This window comes from Heterocephalus glaber, unplaced genomic scaffold (genome assembly GCF_053883595.1).
Source record: "Heterocephalus glaber isolate CG9 unplaced genomic scaffold, H.glaber_assembly_v1.0 deba00000281, whole genome shotgun sequence".
Classification (NCBI taxonomy): domain Eukaryota; kingdom Metazoa; phylum Chordata; class Mammalia; order Rodentia; family Bathyergidae; genus Heterocephalus; species Heterocephalus glaber.
The window spans coordinates 22,003,060-22,025,010 of record NW_028258139.1 but is presented as its reverse complement, the minus strand read 5'-3'; the positions used below and the strand labels follow the sequence as shown (position 1 = coordinate 22,025,010).

Genomic DNA, 21,951 nt, shown 5'->3' with positions numbered 1-21,951 from the left:
AGAAAGCAAAGGAAGAAATTGGCGGGAGGGTCCGAGCACAGGGTGACCAGGTTCACAACATCTGTGTTGACCACAAGCAGGGCCAGCTGCCCTGACCGCCCCCGGCCAGCGCAGAGATGAGCTCGCTCCGTTCACAGTTCACAGGACAGATGCTGAGCGCAGGGACAAGGCACACTCTGGTCCTTCGCGCCCTGGCTTGGTGGGAGACAGGGATTCTCTGGGCTGATGTGAAGGTGGGGTGAGTATTGGGGGTGGAGGGCAAGGTTGAGAGGTCTGTGCTGCCCTCTTCCCCCTGCATCCTGGTAGCAGCATCTCTGGAGGCCTAGGCCGGATACTCATGTGGATTCCACTTACCAGCACTTCTAGGTGGTATCATTCAGTGCTTCCAAAACCCCCGGGGGAAGAAGTACAATGGAAAAGCAAGCTCTCCTCACCCCTTCCCAGGCCCCAGTGTGACCTCCATGAGCTCCCTGAAGTCTCTCAAGTGCCAAGGAATCTACAGACCTCAGTGTGGCCAGCCCCAGCTCCCAGAAATGGAACCTAGGTCACCTGCCCATGGGTGCCCAGTATGTGGTGGGGGCGGCACATCCAAACACAAAGAGGAGGCAGATAGGGACAGAGTTCCCAGTTTTCTTCTGCAGAGTGGCTGTCATCACAGGCCACACGCTGGGAAGAGTGGGAGAAGCTCGGAACCCATGCACAGGACAGAGTCCCCAGCACAATGGTGACCAAGGCCAGCTCTCGTTTGAGGACTTGGAAAATAAGGGGTGGATGCTGGCTGTGTACAGGTAACCTAAGTAGGATGCCGTCCAGCTCCATAGCTTGGGTGCCATGCTCCCTGGTGAAATGGCCCAGTGAGCAGAGCAGGCTGTTGATGCTTCTCCCTCCCAGTGGCCACAACTAACCACTGCGATCCTCAGTCGGCAGGGCAAGGTGGATAACCACCACGCTCATCTACCCGAAGTGGGAAACAGGTCCAGAGAAGGCAAGTAGCTTCTCCAAGGTCACACTGCCCATTTCTGGCTGCCCCTCACCCCTGGGCCGTCTCTCAAAGAACCCAGTCATTCTCTCAAAACCCAGTCTCATGGCTCTCATCTCCAGTGCCTGTCACTTGCACTATGAGATGGCCATTAGCTTAGTTTCACGTTTCAGTTTCTCAGGTGCGGCTTCCTGTTTGATTTCTGAAAGTCTGGCCCCCAGTGCAACCTAAATACTGGCAAATGCCTCCAAAGAATGGTACAGAACGTTAGTTCTTCCCCCTGGTTTCTTCTGGGTCCTGTAGATGTTGGCTGGCTTGGTTGTCCTGAACTCATTCGAATACTCAGTCCATCTCTCTATCCATCTTTCTGCTCTCTTCCCCAGCCTCGCAAGACTGTCACACTCCGAGCTGCTGGACTCTGTTTCTCTCACCCTCTACCTCCTGCAAGTCAGCACTGTCTCCTGAGGAAGGGAGCAGAGAGGGGTGGGCTCAGCCCAATCTCTCTCCCTTCTCTCTGGGACCTTCGCTCCTCCAGTCCTGGCTTCCTGGACTGCTCTCCTCACCTGCACAGAGCTTGATTTCTATATTTCCAGCTTCTAAGGGCCTAGGTGGGAGAATTCTTTGGTGCAGCATCTGCCATATTCACACATGGATGCCACAGTGTCCTTCCTTTGTCCTTTTGTGTTTCTGGGACCTGGAGTGGTGTCCTGTGCATGTCAGGGGCCTGGCAAATTCACAGGAGAGGGCCAGGGGGCCCAGAAGGGCTGGAGCCTATCTGCTCCCTTCAGGTGTGGACCTGTGTGGGTGGGAGGGGCAGGAAAACGGGCTGCAGAGTGGCCACACTGACCCTGGTGGACATCCTCTCCCTGCCCACGTGTGTCAGAAGAACCTTGGGCACATGGCCCCTGACTTCTAGGCCACCCCCTCTGGAGATCTTGCCGTTGGCCTTTACGATCCTAGTGGCTTCACATGGAAGTGCAGGGTGGCACGAATAAGACGTGGCCAGCGTGAGGACTGCCACAGAGCTGCTCACAGAGAACAGCCCTTTCCCAAACTGCTCTCCACATCCTGCTCAACAGATGCTTGGAATCCATCTGAAGAACCCGCGGCTCCTTCTTGGATAACAGTTGTTGGAATAAAAAATGTCAGAAAGCTCAGGACTCGAACCCCAGCTCTTCCCGTTCCTCTGTGTGAGGGGCCAGCGTTTCACCTCTCCGACCCTCGGTTCTAGAATCTGCAAGTGAGGCTCGTCACGCACAGGGCTGCAGAGGAGGAAGGACTGACGGCACAGAAGGGCCCAGGTCCCGGCACAGCACATGTACCACACAAGGGCTTTCTGTTCCTCCTCCCCGAGCTTCCGACTTTTCATCCGAGCCCTGGCAGGGCTGCTTAGGCCAAATGAAGCCAGGCATCACAGGACACAAACCAGGCCTGATAAGCAAGTTGAGTCTCACCGACTGTACTAGTTGTCTTAGTTCCTCAAGGCACTGGACGGCTGAGCCTTCACTATTCTCTGCTTCAGCGGTCAGAACCTCTAGGACTTGCAGGGAAGGGGCCCTAACACACTTGGGGAAGAGGAGGAGGGAGGTCGGGGTTCCCAGGGGCTCAGAACCCGAGGGCTCAGCAGCATCCACGCCTCAAATCAGGATGTGGCTGGGACCGGGGTTGGGGGCTGGAGCTCTGGGCCGTCTCTTGTGAGCCTCTGCAGTCACCTTCTCCCTGAGAGAGCTTCCTCAGTGTCTCCACCCCTGCCACTGTGCCGGCGGCTGAGTCTGTGCTATGTCTGCCTGGGACTCAGGCACACTGCCTTTGGTGCCACCAAGCTTTACACCGCCCCAGGGAAGGCTGCCAGCGATGGTGACGGACATCCTGTCTTTTGGGATTCATGTTCACAGCTGCCACCCATTTAAGCATGCCCTGTGCACTGGGTAGGGAACAGAACTCAGGCTTTGGGGTTAGCTAGTCCCGGGTGTGAATGCCCAGTCTGCTACTTCCTAGTTGAGCAGCTCTGAGTAAACCAATTATATCACTGGTCTTTACCCCAAGACAGGGCTACCATGTCATCTCTTCAGAAGGATGCACAAGGGTTAAGTGCAGAAGTGCCTGCCATTAACAGATGCTCATTGCATGAAGGTTACCTTCACCGCCAAAGCACAGATAGGAAACTGAGGTTCAGAGTTCGCATAACCAGGAAATGCAGAGTGGGCTTGGACCAGGTCTTTTGTAGCATGTAGAATGTTTTCCCAGAACTGGGCTCCATGGCTGGTTGCCTCCCTCTTTCTTTCCCTCCTCCCTTCCTTTGCTGTACCCTGCACATCTGCTCTGGGCTAGGCATGGATTTCTAGGAAGAACAGCCTGGCCTGGAAAGTGTGTACTCTGGGCAGAGTCCCTCTGGCCTACCTATTATTAGGCAGGGGTGGGTCTGACTTTGGCTTTAATCCCTCAGCCAGAGAATTAGCCTAGTGAGGAACCATGGATCAGTGAGTCCGAGCTGTAGGCTCCTGCCTGGGAGCTTTGCTGGGGCAGATGGAAGCAGCACTGCCCAAGGCCCCTGCTACCTATGGCCCGTCCATCCCCTTACAATTAAGAGCCTCCGAATCTCAGTGGCTGAGTCTGGGTGGCAAACCTCCACTGGTGCTCTTAATCCTGGCAGCTCCCTGGCTATCACACGATGGGGATCTTTGTGATAAGAGGTATGCAGACACCTTCAAGGAGAACTCTGCAAACTGGTTGTTAAGATTAAAGACTGGAGTCAGGCTAGGGAGGTACCTGCAGTACTCATGACCCAAACATCTATTCAAAGGCATAACTGCTGGTGACCAACTCTGTCTATCTGAGGCCTTTAAGGCATCTTGTTCCATGTTGCCACACGGTACCCAGTGCTGGTCACTATCTACTGGAGTTGGGATTTTCTCCTACCTTCTCCATTCTACCTCCTATGAAGCAGGGGCTGGGAGCCTGGAAACGACATTCCTGATTTGGATGAGCAGCAGGAAGAGGCACAGACTTCCGCCTGCCTGAGGTGACAAAGTCTACCCAAAGAACTGAGTTCTGGACTCCTATTGGCTTTGGGCTGGGGAATAAAGTCACTAGGTGAGGGAAGCCAGGAGGGGCTAGAGGTGTGTTGCTTTTGACAAATGGTCCTTGTCCCTACACTGGCTTTGTCTTAGGGTCCCAGCAAGTATTTTCCTCTTGTCCCTGCAGCCCAGGGTTGGAATCATTCCCAATGTTTCCATCCCCAGGGACTGCAGCACGCCATGACTCTGCAAATAACCCTTCCACTAAATTCTCCTCTGGTGCTCACCTTGGGGCCATCGATTGCCTGCATCCTGCCAGCAGGCTGGCCAGTCCAGGCGCCCCACAGGGCTATTTGTTGCATAACTCCAATGGCGTTGTTGCTGGGTGGTTTGTTCAGTGCCTTGGAGGTACCACTCAGGCAGTCCTACCTCCCACCCCTCTGGGAACCAGGCTGCTGCCCCTCTGCCAGCCTGTCCTCTGAGCCCCACCTTCCCTCCCACCTTGGATGGCCACTCTTTCTGGAATGCTCCCAAACCACACTCTGGCTGCTGCAGACTCATCTATCAGCAGGTACAGCTGCCTAGGCTCACTGGTGCAGGCTGACCCAGAGGCTCCCCTGTGGCACTCAGCGTCCCTCCAGGGAGTGCTCCTCCCTTTGGCTCCCTGGTGAAGGCCACCGGCCACCTCCCCAGCATGGTTTTCCACAGAAACTGCAGCCAATGCCAGCAGAAGCCACAGGGACTTTGCCCTGGATGCTCCGGGGGCTGACTGACTACTCCTTACTCCTGTGGCTTGATCACTCCTACTTCTGAGCCCTCTCTACTTTGATCTGCCCAGCCGCCCTCTCTAGTCCACTCTTACTCGGATTGGGCTACCAGAGGATGGTCAGGGTTTTCCTGCAGGCAAAGGCTCACGGGATATCCCTAACCAAATCTGGCAGCCAGTGGTCATATCCACTCCTCCCTCCCTACTGAGGATCTAGCTGGTAGCCCCAACCACCTGCCTTCTTATCCCAGACACTGTTAGCATCTGACACAGCTCTCAAGGACCAGATGGGGCATGAAACAAGAAGATCAGGTCCAATGGCAGGCGTGGTGCAACCATCCCATTTAATGATGAAGCGGCAGCAGTCCTGGGACTTGGGGATCTTACTCAAAGTCAACTGAGCCACACTGCTGCCCAGTGTGACACAGTCTTTCCTCTCACCTGGGTACACAAAGACACCTGCAGTGCTCCACTGAACAAATCTGGTGCACGCCTGCCTTCACTGCTAGACAGCAAAGCCTGGACCGGCCCAGAAGCAGGACCTACCATGTGGCAGTTCATATGCATGCATCTGTTCCCGAGGGACCAGTGCCTCCAAGGAGGTCACGCTGACGACCTGGCCTCAGTGACTCAGAAGGAGCAGGTGAGTGCAAGTGAAAGGAGGGCTCTGTGAGCGGGTGGTCCACGAGATGGGCTTTTGGAGTTGGGGAGCTGTGGTCTGGATGGATGGGGAAGGTGGAGAGAAGTGGGGTGAGCCAGTCAGAGAATCACCTCCCAGAAAGGCACGCACTGCTGGTGACAGGATGGTAGGTAATGTCAGGGAAAGGAGCAGCCTTCAGTGGGAGCTAGGGATAAAGGCAATAGGGAGCCACAGCTGTTTTGGGAACACAGATGGCAGTGCCTGCAGTGGCATGCAGAGACTGGACCAAAGAGGGGCACACACAGCACCCCATGGAAGCCAAGCCTGCAGAGCAGCTCTGTTTCCATCTAGGTGACTGAGCCTGGTGTTCAGGCTCCCTCGGTTTCCCAGCTCCTTCCTGCACCATCACACGCCCAGGTCCCCCACATGCAAGAGGACCCAGCACCCTGGGAGGACCTTTTGTGGTACTCACACACCCTCCTCCTCCGACCTTGGTGCCTCTTCTTGCTCCCTCACTGGGGACACAGGAGACAAAACAAAAGGCTCCCCTGAATCCCAATGGCAGTTCAGAAGGGGCGGCTAGACAATCGCCCCAGAGGAGCAGAATTAACCAGGATTAGGGTCATGTGAGAAGGAGCCGGGGAAGTTTTCATATTCTCAGCTTCAGAAGAGGAATTTAAATCCACAGATCTTCTTACGCGTGTGGACTGAGGAGTGCTAAATTTGGAGTCTGAAAGCATCCAGACAACATCAGAGTGCGAAACGTGTCAGGAACTAACGGAGTCGTACTGTGGCATGTCCACGCTCACACCTGGCCCCCAAAAGGAAGCACGTCCCTGCTTTAGGGGGTGCAGAAATCACGACAAAGGGAACTCACTGGGTGCTATTAAGGCCCCACCCCTCCTGTGTCTTGGCTTGTGGGCTGCTTTGAAGGCTCTTAGTCCCGCAGCCCTGAGCGGAGATGCAATAAGCTAACATGGCTGAGCAACTCCTTTCTTCCTAGGCCCCTGACTCCCATGGAAATATCTCAACTCTGCTGATTTACAGAGGCATCTGAGAGCCCCATAAAGGGGCTGGGGACAACCTTCATGGTGCCCACAATGCAGGTGCAGACTGCAGTGTAAATGCAGCTGCTCAAATGGGGGCTCCCAGCATGCTCCAGCAGGTGGCTGGCAAGAACCGCGATAAGACACCAGTGTGTTATGATATCCAGTGGGACCTCATGAGGACAAGGCTGCCCCGCCCTACCCCTGAAGAAGGGGCACCAAGAACACTTGTCCAGCTCTGTTGCACACGGAGCCCCAATCTGCTTCAGGTCCTCCTGAGCCTGGCGCTCAGGAAGGGAGGGAGTCCTGGCTCCCTTAGCAAGGGGCAGTTGAGCAGCCACTAGAAGAACTGGAGCCTGGGGGTAGCTTGGGGGGCACTGGCTGTACCTGCACCCAGCACTGTATGCTGGAGGGTTTTGCCTTTTAGATCATGTAAGGATGATGGCGGGGACAAGGAACACCCCAAGGGCGCTCTTCCTCCTGAAACCTGACAATCCTTCATGGCCACCTCCCTCCTTTAAGGTGAAGGATCATGAAGATGTCTCATGGTCTACCACTTACTAGACAGAGGGGCTCAGGCAGGGTTAAGGTCGTTCTCAGGTAGAACTCAGGTCTAGATTCCATTTCCGTGGCGGGGCAAAGCAGTCGGGCTTGACAGCCCCAAAGGTCAACAGCATTCGATCCAGACAAGCTGCCTGGGTCATCCAGCCACATCCCACCCTTGCATGCAAAACAGAGACAACCACAGCATACACCACAGTGGTCCTGCGAGAGCAGGAGAGAACGCAGGGCCTTCACCTGTCTGACCCTTCTCTGGTAGGAGCAGCTGACCTGTGTGCTGACACAAACACAGTGCGGAACACAGTGCTCCTGCAGGTCTAGCAGGTTTAATCCTGCTCATTCACTGAAAACAGCAATGCACTCATTTTACAGAAGTCCAGAAAGGCAAAGCACTCAGCCCAGGGTGGCATCTTCTGCAAGCGTGAAGCTAGAAGTGGCCCACACAGTGTGGCTCCAGACCCCAGGCTTCTTATGCTGCACGTCTACTTCCCAGCTGAGCTGACTGGCAGCCATGGCGCCTGCAGAGCATGGCCTGCGTGAGGTACTCCTGCACCTTGAGTCTTTCTCTCTACTCCTCCCAATGTGAGCATAGGGCTACTCACCCCCTGTCCAGCTGGAGAGAGGGTGCCCTGAGCTGGCGGCTTGCTGTAGGCCTGGCAATGTGACGCGTGGTGACCCAGTGGGAGGGAGCATCCAGTGCCAGCCCGGGCTCAGTTAGCTGACACGTGGGCACTTACTCGGCACTGGGAATCCCCACCCATCCCTCCCCCAGGCTGCTGCCTCTGACCTGGAGGCGGGAGAACTAGACAACTTGTCCTGGCTGCCCACCTCGGGTCCTCCTGAGTGGCCAGCACCACACTTTACAAACAGCTTGTTCTGCCCCATTTGCTTTAAAACACAGGTGTCTTCCCTGCCCCAGGAATGTGGTGGGCAGAGGTGGGCTGCTGCCCTGCTGGCCGCAGGTAACACTGCGTCTGGTGGGTGGGAGTTCCGGGATGTCTCTGATGTGGAGGGACACGCACCACACTGGGCAGGAACCATGGCCCCCAGTCGGGCTCTAAGACTTCACCAGCTGGAGGCCTTGGGAGGTTTCTGCATCCACATGATGGGCGACGCGAACCATTTTCTCTGAGCAGCCTGACATAGCTGCAGGGGCCAGGTGCGCGTGTGAGGGGAAGCACAGTACACGTAGGCTCTCCCCGGGTATGCAGCTCTCCCAGGTGTGAGCACAGCCAGCATCAGGCACCCACATCAACACTGACCAGTCCTCGGTTTCCCTCTGCCCTGCTCTTTCAGTCCTTTTTGCTTGTCCTTCTCCCAGTGAATGACTAACACCCTCCTTTATCAAGGGAGACTCTGGCAGGCAAATTCTGCAAGTGTGTGTGTGTGTGCGCACGCGCGCGCACGCGCGCACGATCGCACATGTGTGTTGTGTACTTGACCTCCTGCTAATTATTATTCTCAGTAAAGGAATAATCAAGCACTTAGATAGGACGAATTACTAGGATGAATTAACTTTCTCTTATTAACCAGGTAAAAAGCACAAGGTCTTCAGGCTCCACTTACATCTATGATGGTGTGCACAATACACCTGAACACTAGTGTTCTCCCTATGTGATTGATAGAAGTGACATGCAGGCCGGGAAAGAGTCAGGGCCTCTGACCAGCTATGACCCGGAGTCTGTCTGCAAGGCCATCACTCCCTTCCGCCCACTCAGCTCAGCCTCTGAAGGTGCTGACTGAGCTTCAGTCGCCCCACACCTTTCAGAGTGTGCTCTGAGCTCAGGTTCTAGGCACAGAAGGAGTGAGATCTCTTCCGCTTGATGACGGTCCCTAGTTTCTGACCCAGGATGCTTGTGTTGTGTGTCAGAACCCATGAAACGCCAGCAGATTATTGGTAACCGTAGGACACAATCAGGTCCCAGACTCATGTGTGCTCTCTGCCCATGTTCCCACCTGCCCAAAGGCTCCCATGGGTCCCCGCACAAAGCTCACAGGCTAGCTGCAAGGTCCTCTATGAACTGGTCCCTGACAACGGCCTGGCCCCACATGCTAGGCCTTTTCTCTGTGCACTCTCTCAAGCCAAACTGACCCCTCCGCCATCCTCCAAGTGCACCAAGCCCAGGAGCTAGATACAATGTGTCCTGCTCAGGCTGCTCTGGCCATTAATGTTCGATGATTAGTCAGCTGGTCCTCCCAGGAGAAACTCCCCAGAACCATGAAGTGCGTTACCCTTTTGCTCACCATGCTTCGAGCAGCCAACATCATGCAGGTACACCGAGATGAAGGATTTGCCGTGCATCTAAGTTTCTTGAAGCCAGGTGTGGTGGTGGTGCACACCTGTAATCCCAGCACTCTCGGAGGCTGAGGCAAGAGGACGAAATCAAGCCTAGCCTGGGCAATTTAGTAACTTAGCGAGATCCTGTCTCCAAATTAAAAATAAAACAAGATCTGAGAATGAAGCTCAGTGCAAGGGCCTTGGGTTCAATCCCTAGTAGGGAAAAAAAATAACTAACAGTTTCTTGATTGGCTCCAGGAATTCCCTTTGCCACCCTCAGTGCTCTTAAAAGAGGCTCACACACTTTCCTTATCATCCAGGTATGTGTGTGTGTGTGTGGGGGGAATCGGTATCTTGTAGAGGGGGAAACCGAGGCTAAGAGAGGCCTGGTGGTGGCACACTGCCCAGCCTCACACTGAGTAAGCATGAGCCCCGGGACTTGGGTCCAGAGTTGTTCAGCGCCTCCTGTTGTTGGGACAGCACTCTGCCTGGGCACCCGGATGTTGCAGCAGTCAGTCCTGAGCCGGGAGGCAATGTCTCCTGCTGGAACAGAAACCCTGGCTGCTTGCTGTGTGCTGCAGAGTGGCAGATCCCCCAGGCTCCAGTTACTCCTCTAGGCTGCAACCTGTGGCTCACGCCGGCATCGCTGTGAGCTCTGCCTGGCCTCAGAGGACCCAGGGGCAGTGGGAGCTGCTCAGGCTTTTTCTTACACTAAGAGTAATAAAGTCCCTGGGCTAGGATCCAGGAGTCTCCTGCCCTCCACAGCCTCAGACGATTAGCTTCTAAGTGGGATAAAATCAAATCCTGAGCTGTAAACTGCTGCATATTTCCCAAGGATTTTATTATCAGACCAACTGCCCCTGCAGATGAAGCCACTTCTGTCTCGTGCCCTGCTGGGCTGTAAACTTTGTGTCTTAGCCCACCTGGCCCAGGAGTGCTGCCCCGGCTGGCTTCCAGCCCCTTCCTTCTTCCAAGAGTCCTAGGAGAGGCGGACCCAGTGGATGGAACGGACCAGGAGAAAGTGGATTTGATGGAAGGGAAGAGATTAGCTTGAGTTAGTAAACATGTGAAACTAACGAACTGAGGGCAGAAATTGGGGAAAACAGACAAGATGGAGAAGTGAAAGTTTCTGAACATTTACATGTTTGTGGGTGTGAGTGGCAGGCAGGGACTGAGCCAAGAACTCGCTGGAGTTGGGCCAATGGAGCCCCAGCTGGCCTGAAGGGCACACACTGGGCCTATTAATGCTGTCTGTACTCCCAGGACCGGGCCCTGGGCCCTGCCCCTCCTGTCTAATACTGGACAGACAGATGGCCAACACAGCAATGCTCACTTAATGCCGAGTTGTGGGGGCGATCACCAGCCGCCTGCCCCCAGGGGAGGGAGGCGGGGCTGGGCTCTGCATCTCCCAGGCTGCACTTCTGCCGAATTCCTTATGGGCAACTGCAGGCGCTCCCAGGCCTGTACCCAGGCAGAATTGCTTTCTGATGATTATTTTTCCAGCTGAATGAGATTCAGTTAATGGAAGACTTAATAAGTCCTTCTGGGGCCTGCAGGAGAAAGAGCCATTCTGCTGCTTCTGGAAATTAATTTCTGGGTCTGCAGCCACAGGTCTGGGTAGAGAAAGTAGCGGAAGTTCTGGCCTGGGGTTCCCAGGCAGGAGGGCCAAGGTAGCACCACTTTTGTCGGCTGTCTTTGCTAAGAGACAGAGCTGTGCCAGTCAAGGGGAGCTGGCCCCACGCCCGCTGCTGCCTTCCTTGGAGGCGAGCTTGTTTCATTCCCGGAGCACACGGAGGACTCTGTCTTTCTGCTTCATCTTCTGAGGCACAAGGAAGGGATGGATGGGATCCGCCAGGGTGTGCTGTCACGCCCCGAGCACAGGCCTTCCAGCAGGCCCAGCCCAGGGCTGCTCAGCCAGAGCCCAGCAGGTGTCATAGAACCACATCTCCATGTGACTGATGGAGGGGGGTGAGTTCGGGGCGGGGTGGGGGGAGCCTGAGCTTGCGAGCCAGGCCAGGCCAGGACAGAGCGCTGCTGGCCTGTGCAGCCCCACTGGGCCCCGACTCTGCCCTCTGGGCCTCCCTCCCTGAGCTCCACAGTCCGGGTTCTGACATCATTTTTTACTGTTTCTGACATTTTTGAGTCTAGGCTCCTGCTCTGCTTGGAAAAATGAACTTGTAATAGCAGATTACAGTGTGCCGAAAATTCACTGGCCAGGACATCTGGAGATCAATGCAAGGCAAGGGTAAGAAGCTATTTCAAATTTCACCGGAGAGGCACGTGCAGAAGATGAAAGCCAGTCGTTTCCTGTTAGAAACACATCTTTCCTCTAACCTGTTCGGATGTCTGATTTTTTTTTTCTATACAACCTCAGCCCCTGCCTACAAGCACAACAGAGATAACAGGTGGAAGGAAACAAAGGAGAAGCGGCTCTGCTGGTGGGAGAGTGGGAAGGACAAACGCACAGAATCAAACTCAAAGAGCACAGTGGACGGGGCTCCCAGTCTATCCCCCCTCAAGGCCTTGGCACACACTTTCCTCCTCGAGAACTGACTTACCCACCACTGAGCTCCACGGCTCGCTCCTTCGTGGTGCTCATGCCTCTGCCCAACTGCTCTTCCTAGCAAGGCCTGCCCTGCCCACCCTTAAGCAGTATCACTGTCACTCTCTCTTGCTGTAGGACAGTTCCCTTCACAGCTGTGTCCCTCCAAAGTCTCACGTGCTCATAGGTGGGTTGGGGTGAGTCTGCCAGAAGCATCTCTCTCCCTCCCTCCTGCCTTCATTGCTTGCTGCTTCCTGGCCTGCCAGGCTCCCCTGCTTTGGAATTAGCTGACCATGGAACAAAACCTCTACAAACTGGGAGCCAACATAAACCTTCCTTCTTTGAGTCGTGGGTGTCAGCGACGAGGAAAGGAGCGAAGACACAGCTTTAAGCATGAAATGACACTCAATTGCATATGGAATTACTTGGTTATCTGCCTCTGTCTTTGAAGAGGGCAGGGAGTTCATCTGTTTGCTCTACTTGCTCTCCCCATGCTGAGAAGATTGGCAAAGCCCTCAACAAATATTTGCAGAGGGGACAGAGAGCGTTGGCACAGTGAGGCCTTCAGAGCCAGGGGGCAAAGGTTCCCTGTGGTTTGTGCATCCCAGCAGGAGGGAGGCCTGGTCATTCCTGGGGCTCGGAGTCCTCAGGTGGGAAACTGCTGAACACAAAAGCAACCTCCGATCAGCCAGGCACAGGGCATGGGTAGAGCACTGGCTCCAACCTCGGGCCTTTGTGTTAAGGAGTTTCCTGTCCCAGTGCCCTCCCTGAGGAGCAGATCTGCTGTCCCTGGGGAGGGGAAGGCAGAACTCAGCCTACACACTTCCTCTGGTTTCTGCAAAAACATCTAAACCCAAAATACTATAAATGCCACTGTGTAACTGCTCACCGGGCCGCTCTGCACCTGGGGCAGGATGTGAGGCAAGCGGCAGGGAGGGCAGGGCATGCCGGGGCCGTCACCAGGGCTCTGGTTCTTAGACAGCCTGGACCGTGTGAGGGGCCTTGGGCTTCTATCAGCCAGGGGGCTCATTCCTGAAGCCGGGGTGCTGGGGCTCGGGGTCTGTGCTGATCAGACACCATCTCCCCTTCCCCAATGTCTTCCCCTGCAGGCCTTCCCTGTGGACCCAGGAATTGGCAGATTATCAAAACATAAAAGTCACAAGCCTCCCCGAGAGAGCTCACACCCCATGGTGCAAGGGGACAATCAAGTCAACAGTTTCAGGCAAAGGAGTAAGGCGAGAACTGAGTGCAAATCGCAGTTCTGCCACTTACCTGCTATGTGACCTAAGTGGAGCTCCTTAACCTCTCTGAGCCTCAGTTTCTTCATCTGAAAGACAGAAATAAATGCTCAGATGTACTACCAGGAGAGGGTGTGAAGATCTAACAAGAGAGCTTCTGCAGCAGGCTCAGCTTACACCTGCAGGGTATTACCTGCCAGGGCTAAGTGCTTTACCTCGTCAAGCCACTGAGTGTGGGAAGAGAATGCAGTTAACTAAAAGGCACTGGACGTGGGTGAGGGTGCCTGCACATTCAAACTTCCTGCCCCAAACTCCAAAACGAAGACTCTGCCCACAGATCTCTAAGACCACTTCCTGTCCCAAAATGCTGAATGTGCATGGCCTGCCCTGAAAACCTGCAAAACTCCGGACTGTGGAAGAGATGAGTCAAAGCTGTCCCGGGAGGATGACTACACAGGAACACAGGAAAAGGCACCCTTTTCTGGGACCTGCCACACACTAAGCCAACTTCCCACTGGCCCTGGAACTGCCTGGAGCCAGCCAGGCAGAGGAGGCGGGAAGAGAGGAGCTGGCAGGTGTGGTAGATGGGAGGGAGGAGTTCAGAGCTGACCTGGAGCTAGACCCAGGTCAAAGACCGGACTCTCTCCAGAGAGAGGCACCCGCTTCCGGTCGCAGATCACATTTAGGCGAAGCAGGCACAGACTCTGACACTGGAATATCATTTCAACTGGCAGGAAACAAACAACTGGACATCTTGTGGAGAGAGATGTCTTAGGTACTTTTCTTTCATTGCTGAAACAAAATATCTGACACCCAAAGTTAAAGGAGGAAAGATGTATAGTTAGCTCACAGTTTGTAGAGGTTTCAGTCCGTAATGGGCTGGCTCCAAGGCAGGGTGGCAGGCAGACAGGCAGAAGGCAGCCAAAGCAATAAAGGACCTTAACAGCGTCTTTCTGCCCCTCTTCTCTTATCCAGACTACTTTTAGGGTGGGTACCGCTCACACCTTAATCCCTTGAGCCCAGCACTGCACCATGAATCAATTCCAGCATCACACGCTCTAGATCCAGCCACCTCTGAAAAATCCCCACCTCTGACCACAGGAGGCTTTGGGGGACATCGAGACACATCCATAACAGAGAGGGAATACGAATCTGAGAATTTGGGAGGTGGTATAGCTGTCATGTTGGCTTCTGTCCTAAATGCCAAGGGGAGGAGGGAGCTCATTAAGCACATTACCAGAAGGCAGCGATACTGCTTATAGGCTTGCGGCAGCTGTGGTCACAGCTCCTGTCACCTGTGAGGTGTGCACGATGCCTTCTCCCCAGAGAGGGGGATGCAGGGAGCTCTCTGAATGTCAGACCGCTGGACTTCTGCTGCTCCCTCTCCCCAGGACCTGTGCCCATGAACCTGAGCTGGCTGTAGTCTGAGGCCAACAATGGATGACAGAGCCCTAGGACTTGTGACATGTGTGGCTAGCCCACCTGGGTCCAAGTCCCAGCTCTGCCACTCTGGCTGTGAACCCTTCAGTGAGCCATCTCACCCTGATGTGCACCAGCTTCCAGCTCGAGGTAACTGTAGTGCTCAAGTGGGCTGGCCACATAGTAAATGCGCTCTAACTCACTGTCACCACTATGGCCGCCGTCTTCACCACCATCACCACCTTTCTTGTCACCACCAGTTATCACTGTAGTCACCATCACCCGCATCACACTGTCACCACCATCTACTCTGGGCCAGATGTTCACATCTCACAAGAGGTGTCTTTGAGCCCATTTCCCAGGTGAGGACGCTGAGGCCGAGGGCATCCAAACACTCTGGATCAGTCATCACACCAGCAGGTAATCAGTTGTGAGCCGGGGAGAGGCTAAGAACTTTGCAAGATCCTCAACCCAACCCTCGTGGGCTGGCCCACACCAGGTGGAGGGCTCAGAAAGGCCAGCTGCGGCCACACACTGATCTCTCCCTCTCCAGCTGATGCAGGCTCTGCCAAGCGAACAGCCTCAGACACCTCCCCTCCTACGCAGGGCCAGATGGGGGAACGGAAACACAGAAAGGTGCAGGGGGATGGTAAAATCGGCACAGGTTTCTAGCACTCCCGTGGAATCCCACAGCCCCCGGAGCCAGGCACTTCTGTGTCTATGGGTGGCTACTCAAGTTCAAGAAAACACGCAGGCTCACGGCCAGGACCCCCACGCTTCTGCAGACACAGGCGGAGAGATGCCCAGCCATCCCAGCCCTCCCACGATGGCTGAGGATGGGCCCTGGGCGTACTGTCTCTCACCTCTCACCTCGGGCTTCACAGGAGCATGAAGGTAAATTATCTCTGAGCTGCCCCTGCTCTGCACACTGCCCAGCTGCTCTGGAAGGGGCAGAGGACAGGAAGCCTGCAGAGCTTCTGCTGGCAAAGCAACTTCTGTGTCAGTGTGACGGATCCCAGCTAGCTTAAGACAATGATGTGCCCAGAGTCAGGGAGCGGGTCAGCAACATGGCAGGGGGCGCAGCTGGGGCTCCGCCAGTGCTGCTTGGCTCCTGTGAACTGCCTCATGCAGCACTGTATGACTCAAAACTTTCTTTTCCCAGGACCTAGTGTGTGCCAGGAATTGGGATGGATTTCAGAGGATACAAAGATGAGCCCATTGAGACCGTATCCATGCAGAGCTGGCCAATCAGTAAAAGGTGAGAGATGCTACGACCACGGCACTAATGAGGTCTCAATATCAGGGCTGACTCCAGTGAATGGAGTCCTCATAAGAAGATGAAGAGAGGGCCAGGGATTTAGCTCAGTGGTTCCGGCGCCTGCCTTGCAAGCGCAAGGTTCCGAGTTCGATCCCCGGTACAAAAAAAAAGGTGAGAGAAGCTCAGGGCGGGTTTGTGAGGACGAAGTAGGGAAGGGGATCTGCATGCCAGAAAGAAAGCTCTCGCCCCAACACCTCCATTAGCCTCCAGAACAGCAGGAAAATAAACTTGTTTAAGCACCGCCCCCCAAGGTGGTGGTGTTCTGCTATGGCAGCCCCAGTCAACAGACACAGGGCTGTACTTACCCGCTCCACTTGCCAGACAGAGAAACTGAGGCTCAGGGTGGTGAAGCAATTGCTGAGTCCAGATAGCTACTGTGCGATAGAGCCTGGGTCAGATCCCAGCAGTCAGTGGCCACTCGAACCGGTCAGATATTGATTCGCCATATCCAACCCCTCTCGTGAGACAATAATACTTCCCCACCCCACTGATGCCAGGCCTGGCCACGTCACTTGCTCTGGCCGTGGAAGTGCGAGCAGTCAGATGACTGCCCTCACTGGGCAAGAAGCTGTGACCATGACTACATGATCCTTCAGGTCTGGCCTGAGCCCCAGGGAGCAGCTGCCTTGAGCCTGGATCTGGAGCTCAGAAAACTCACACTACAGTGACAAGTCACAGCCAGCCTGCAGTGACCCACAGCTTGTTTACCTGGAATGTGAACCAGATTTGCTACAAGTCATTGAGCTCTGAGGATTGTTTGTTATGCAGCAAATCTGACAAATACAGGGCTCTTCCTGCCAGGAGGGGCTCTTTACCTCCTACTAGCAAATGCTGAATCTCTAAGAACTGAATAGGTCGTCAGAATATCTTCCTGCTACTGAGGCTTTGCATTTAACAACTGGGTGGCCATGAATAAGCCACTTTCATTTTCTAAGCCTTCAGTTCCTGATCTGCAAAACTGGAATGCTGAGAGAACCTGCATCCCAAGACTGCTGCAAAGCTTCAGCAAGAGATGTAAAGTTCTCAGCACAATTCCTGACGCACAAGAGGAACTCCACATGGGTAGCAGTTAGGATGGCAGTGTGATGGGTGAGGGCTGAGGACGGACAGAGCTGGACTGTAGTCAAATGCTGCTCTGTGGCACATCCTCGCAGCAGGTGCTCCCTTGGGCACACAGCACCGGGGTCTGCACTGCTGTGGGCCAGGGGCAGGGCTGCTCCCACCCAGAGAGACAGCAGGAAGTAGGCTGGGGAGGAGCAGGAAGGAGAGGCAATGAGGCTGGGCTTCCCAGGCACAGTTGTCCATGCACGCACAGGATGGAAGGCAAGGTGCGAAGGCACATGGAGGGTCATACTTCTCTCTCCATCCACCAGCCTCAGTTCTTAGAGGGGAAACTGAGGTCTGGGAAAGAGGGGGTACCTCCCCCAAGATCACACAGCTGGACAGTCTCAGACCTTGGGCCAGAATCCCAGTCCCTTGAGGCCAGTCTGGGCATCATTCCTCTACTGCCTGCTCACTGAGCAGGAAATGAGGCTCATCCTTTTGCTGGCTTGGAAGCCAATGTCAAATTTCGCCACCCTTGTGGGTGGATTTGCCAGATCTTTGTACAGTTCAACAGGCTTTTCTTTGAGTCACCTCATAACATCTCCCCTCCTTTCTAGGAAGAGTTGAACCTCTTTACAGGTTTGCTGGATCTCAGCAGGGAGTGAGTGGCAAGCTGGGAAGTCAACTCAGGAACAAATAAATGGGAACTGGCAGCCCCTGGCTGGTATTTTTGGTCCTTCTTTGTGTTTCCCCCAAGCCCTGTGACAGGTGACTTTGGCCACAGGAAGCCCTGAGCTCTGCCCTCAAAATCCAGGATGCCACAGAATGCTCGGGGTGCTCTGTGGTGGAGAAGAGGCTGGGCTGGGTGGGCTTGAGGAAGAAGGAGAGGTTGGCAGGGCCAGGGAAGATGGGATGCATGCGACAAGGCAAGGGAGCAGCGCAGCGAGGGAGTGAGGAGGACAAACCCTCCAGGCACTGGCTTTTGCTTCTGTCTTGGGGAAGGGCAGCTGGTAATGGATAGCAGAATCCATGCCTGGAAAGTCTGAGGGGTGGGAGGAAGTGAGCCTCCATTTCTTTCATCAGAAAGATGGGAAAACTGAAGCTAACTCCTCAGACTGCAGGGCACAGTCAGTGATGTAACACACAGGAGATATCTCAGAACAGGCACGGCAGGCTCCGGAGCTGTGCTGGCCTGAGCACCTGCCGCTGCAGAGAAGCAAAGTCTTAGGAACAGAAGTGCTGACGGTGGCCTCGCCCTGGACTCTCCTCTCCAGAATGTGCACAGCAATGGTGCACAAGACAGCATCTTCCTCTTAGGTGGCTCAGGCTTGCTGACAGTGCGCCATAGCTCTCCTTCCAGAGGAAAGGCTGTGCGAGTCTGCCTGTAGCCCGTATCACAGAGTTGCATGGGATTCTGGGGATTTTGGCCAGACCCCAGTCAAGGAAATGAAAACCTGTAACCTCCTTTCCAACAAAGTGACTCCAGAGGTCACGGGGAGTAATTTGCTACCTGAGGAAAGTCAGGCACCTGCATCTTGATTACCAACCCCTGCCTCTCCGCGCCACTCAAGTTTCCCGCTTGTCTTTTGGGCCAGCCAGGAGGCCAGCCAGGAGCTGCTTCTCCTAGGAGGGGATCGCTCCCCCCCCACCCACACCCGACAGCCCACCGACAGCAGACAGAGGGACACAGGGCTACATGAGGCCCTGCACCTCAACATGAAGTCAGCCCATGATCCACTCTGCGCTCCAGGGATCCAGGGTGAAGTCAACCCCAACTGGGAAGATGAGCTTTCCCTGTCTCCTTCCCCAGTGCTTCTCCTGAAACATGACTGTGGGCACCGAATCCCTGCCTCAGGCTCTGTGGAGAGGAGCTGTGGCCCTTGCTTGAGGGTGGTCTGAGCCAGGACCATCAGCAAAAGAGAAACTTATAAGTGGAGAACTTAATCAGCAGCAAGATCTTCAGCAAATACTTGGCTCCTGCTCTTGGTTTCACAAAAGGGAACCAGAATCCTTTGGTCATTTAGTAAAAAATCACTGGGGGCCCAATACATGCCGGCATCCGGGTTTCGGAGGCTGATAGTACCACAGTGAACACAATAAAGTCCCCTCTTTGGAAGCTTATGAGTCGAAACAGAGCAGCTAATAGTAAACACTTTTTCAGAAATTCCCACAGGATTTGGGAGGCAAGCAGAAAGCATGCAGGCAAGAAGCTCAGGCTGCCAGTTGTGCTTTTGTCTCTGATCCAGGAAGCTCATATCTTCTGCAGCATCTGCCAGCAGGAAATCTGTTAGCTTGCAAGTAAGAGCTTTCACAGTTCTTTAAAGCTACTAGCCTCATGCAGCCATTTCCAATTAAAACTTAAACTTAAAACACAGTTCCTCCGTGGCACCAGGTGGGTTTCAGGTGCTTGGTAGCCTCTTGAGGTTAGTGGCTACTGGAGTGGACAGTACAGATATAAAACTCTCTGCTTACTGGGAAGTTCCATCTAAAAGCACGGGCCTGGGAGGTCGGAGCACAGGGTTCAGGGTCTGATGACTTAGGTGCAATTCTTTTTTCTTTCTTTTTTCCAGACAAAATCTCACGATGCATTTCAGGCTGGCCTTAAACTCACAGCAGTCCCCCTGCCTCAGCCTCTTGAGTGCTAGTATTACAGGTATGCACCCCCATGCCTGGTCCTAGGTATAATTCTTATTCAGGAACTTGCTGCATATGTGGTTTTGAATGGGTGGTGATTTGCCCTCTCTGAGCTCTATTTCCTCACTTTTTAGGTGAGAACAAAAGGCCCAAGCACTTGGGGTTTGAGAGGACAAGACAGGCAGGGGCCTGGAAGAAGCCTGAGTTCTGTCCTGCATGAGACCCAGGGCAGGCAGAGAGCAGGGCTCCAGGGAGGGAGGAGCCCGGCAGTGCCTGAGGCAGAAGGACTGCAGGGTCCAGCCAGCCTGGTACTGCGGGTGAGCAGAGCCGTGGGAGGGGCAGGGCTTGGTCAGGTCAGCTGGGAGGGCAGTGGCTGCTCACCCGCACATCCCGGAAGGACAGTCTCCTCCGCCTGCCTGCTCCGGTCCCTGCCTCTGGCGACACTGCCCTGAGGGCGTGCCTGTCCCCCAGGCTGTAGGCATCTTTCCTGATGGACGTTTCAGTGCCAAAGACAAAGCCTCATGAGCAACCCTGCCACAGTCTCTCCAAGCCCAGCTCCACCTCCCCAGGGCTCCACTGGGCTGAAGGCGAAAGTGCTGAAGCGAAGAACAGGGCTGTACCATCACCCTTCACCTCCGGTGACCAGAAGGCGGGCAGCGGGTGGAAGCCGAGCTTTCTGAGACACTCGCTCCTCCCTGAAAGTAGGTCTGCTCTGACTCACTGGGCAACTGCAACCACGCTGCAGCATGAGGACCCTCCGGGGCCTCAGAGTGAAACTGCCAGTGGCCATGACAGCGCAGACAGCATGGCTCCCACACCGGTGTGATCTGAGCCCAGGGTGGTCAGCACGTACGACCAGCCACAGCTGGGGACTCAGGAAAACCCACCCGTTGGGAGGACAGAGATGGGGGGGGGTACAGGGAGAGGTGGCCAATCCTCACCTTTCTCCTAAGTCCCCAGGCAAATAGCCAGTGACTTTCCAAATGGGATTTTAGGTGACAAACAGAAGCCTTTGCAGCCACAGCAGAAAGAGGGCAAAGAAGCGAACACCATGCCATTTTCCCTCTTTAAATCTCCAGCATTATTATCCAGCAGACGAATTAAATCCTTTTTAAACACTTGCACATTTTGGAAGTAAATACTCATTCTGAGGGGGTTTAAAAGATCCACAAACACATTTTGAAAAGTCTCATCAAGCCAAAGCTCCCTAAGAACAGAAAAGCAGTTATCAGGGACTGGGGGCTTTAACTAGCAGTGTTTATGGGGAGGAAAAACGCACTAAGTCTGCAGTCCTTGTGAAAGGGACTCAGGCCAGTGCAGTGGAACTCGCCAGGTCTATCTAACAGCAGAGGAGCAAACGCGATTACTGAGCACTACTGTGCTCCTGACCCCGTGCACACAAGAGCTAACTAACTGCTCAGTGTGCTGTTTCAATCCACCCAATCCTCCAAGCCCAGTTTCAGGTGCCTTCTGTCACTCGTATTTAGGCAGGCTCCGAGAGGTGAGTCCCTTGTCCCAGGTCACACAGCTCACAGCCAACAGTGCAGTACTGAACCCAGGTCAGCAGGCTCTGGAGCGGACAGTGACACAGGATCCTAAGGGGCCTCCCTTTGTGGGCTTGCCAGCCTCCAAACCTGTTTCTCCAGGCCAGTGCAACAAGAGGGGTCCAGAGAAGCAAGTACCTCTCCCCACCCATGCAAAGCCAGCCGGTGTTTGAGTTTACGATTAAGTTCAGGATGGAAAGTTATCTTACAAGCACTAGGTAAGAACAGCTCTGAAACCAGATAGGGGGAAAGGGGAGAGGAGTCTCTTCTGCCCAGTGGAAAATTCATGTGATTCTCGAAGATCAGGCCCGACAGCCCTGTCCGTGAAGGTCTAGACTGCCGGGGAGAGGGAAGGGGCATCTGGTGGCTTCCAGGGTGGGAGGCTGGAGTGCTCCCTCGGGGTCCCACTTGGGCTGCCAAGGATCAGAGTGTGGACCGCACTGTCTCTCAAGCCTCAGTGGGCCCGGGGTCCTCTGTGAACACAGCCTCGAGGTCCTTTAACAGCAAAGTCAGGGGGAGGCGCGAGATGGGGGGCATTTGCAGCCCCACCTCCAGCTGCCCAGCTTGGACCCAGGCCCAGGGACCTTGGTCCTGGCTGTCTCTGGTCCTCCCTCCCTTCTCTCCTGGGAGCTTGGGACCCAGCAGACTCAGGCCTTGGCCAGCAGGGACACGAGCCCTTGCTCGGAACCAACCACCAGGGGCTTGTCACTGGAATGCTTCTGAGTACATTTTTCTCCTTTAGTTTTTTTTTTTTTCCTTTCTTTTTCATTTAATTTTGGGGTTGGGAAGGCCTCCTCTTATATAATCCTAAAATTACAAAAATAGAAAACACTGAATAAGTAGAAAGAAGCTCTATGGCTGAGGTTGGCAAACTAGAACCAGTAGGCTGGTTGCCTGTTTGTGTTAATAAAGTTTTGTTGGAACA

The 21,951-nt window shown here is 54.6% G+C and overlaps 1 protein-coding gene across 16 annotated transcripts in view; it reads right to left on the bottom strand.

Annotated features, from left to right (window-relative positions):
• The window catches only part of St3gal1 (ST3 beta-galactoside alpha-2,3-sialyltransferase 1), a 79,124-nt gene that overhangs the window by 15,187 nt on the left and 41,986 nt on the right, over window positions 1-21,951 (bottom strand). For 7 of the 16 annotated variants that reach the window (XR_015441294.1, XM_004837914.4, XM_004837913.4 and 4 more), the window contains exon 3: window positions 13,102-13,156. The exons of 1 other annotated variant lie outside the window; for it this stretch is intronic. The gene's annotated coding sequence lies outside the window, so the exon portion shown is untranslated. Of the gene's footprint in view, window positions 1-9,253; window positions 9,392-13,101; window positions 13,157-13,282; window positions 16,459-21,951 lie in introns of those variants that run through there. 8 more of the 16 variants (XM_004837916.4, XM_004837915.4, XM_087187422.1 and 5 more) reach the window with 6 other exon arrangements.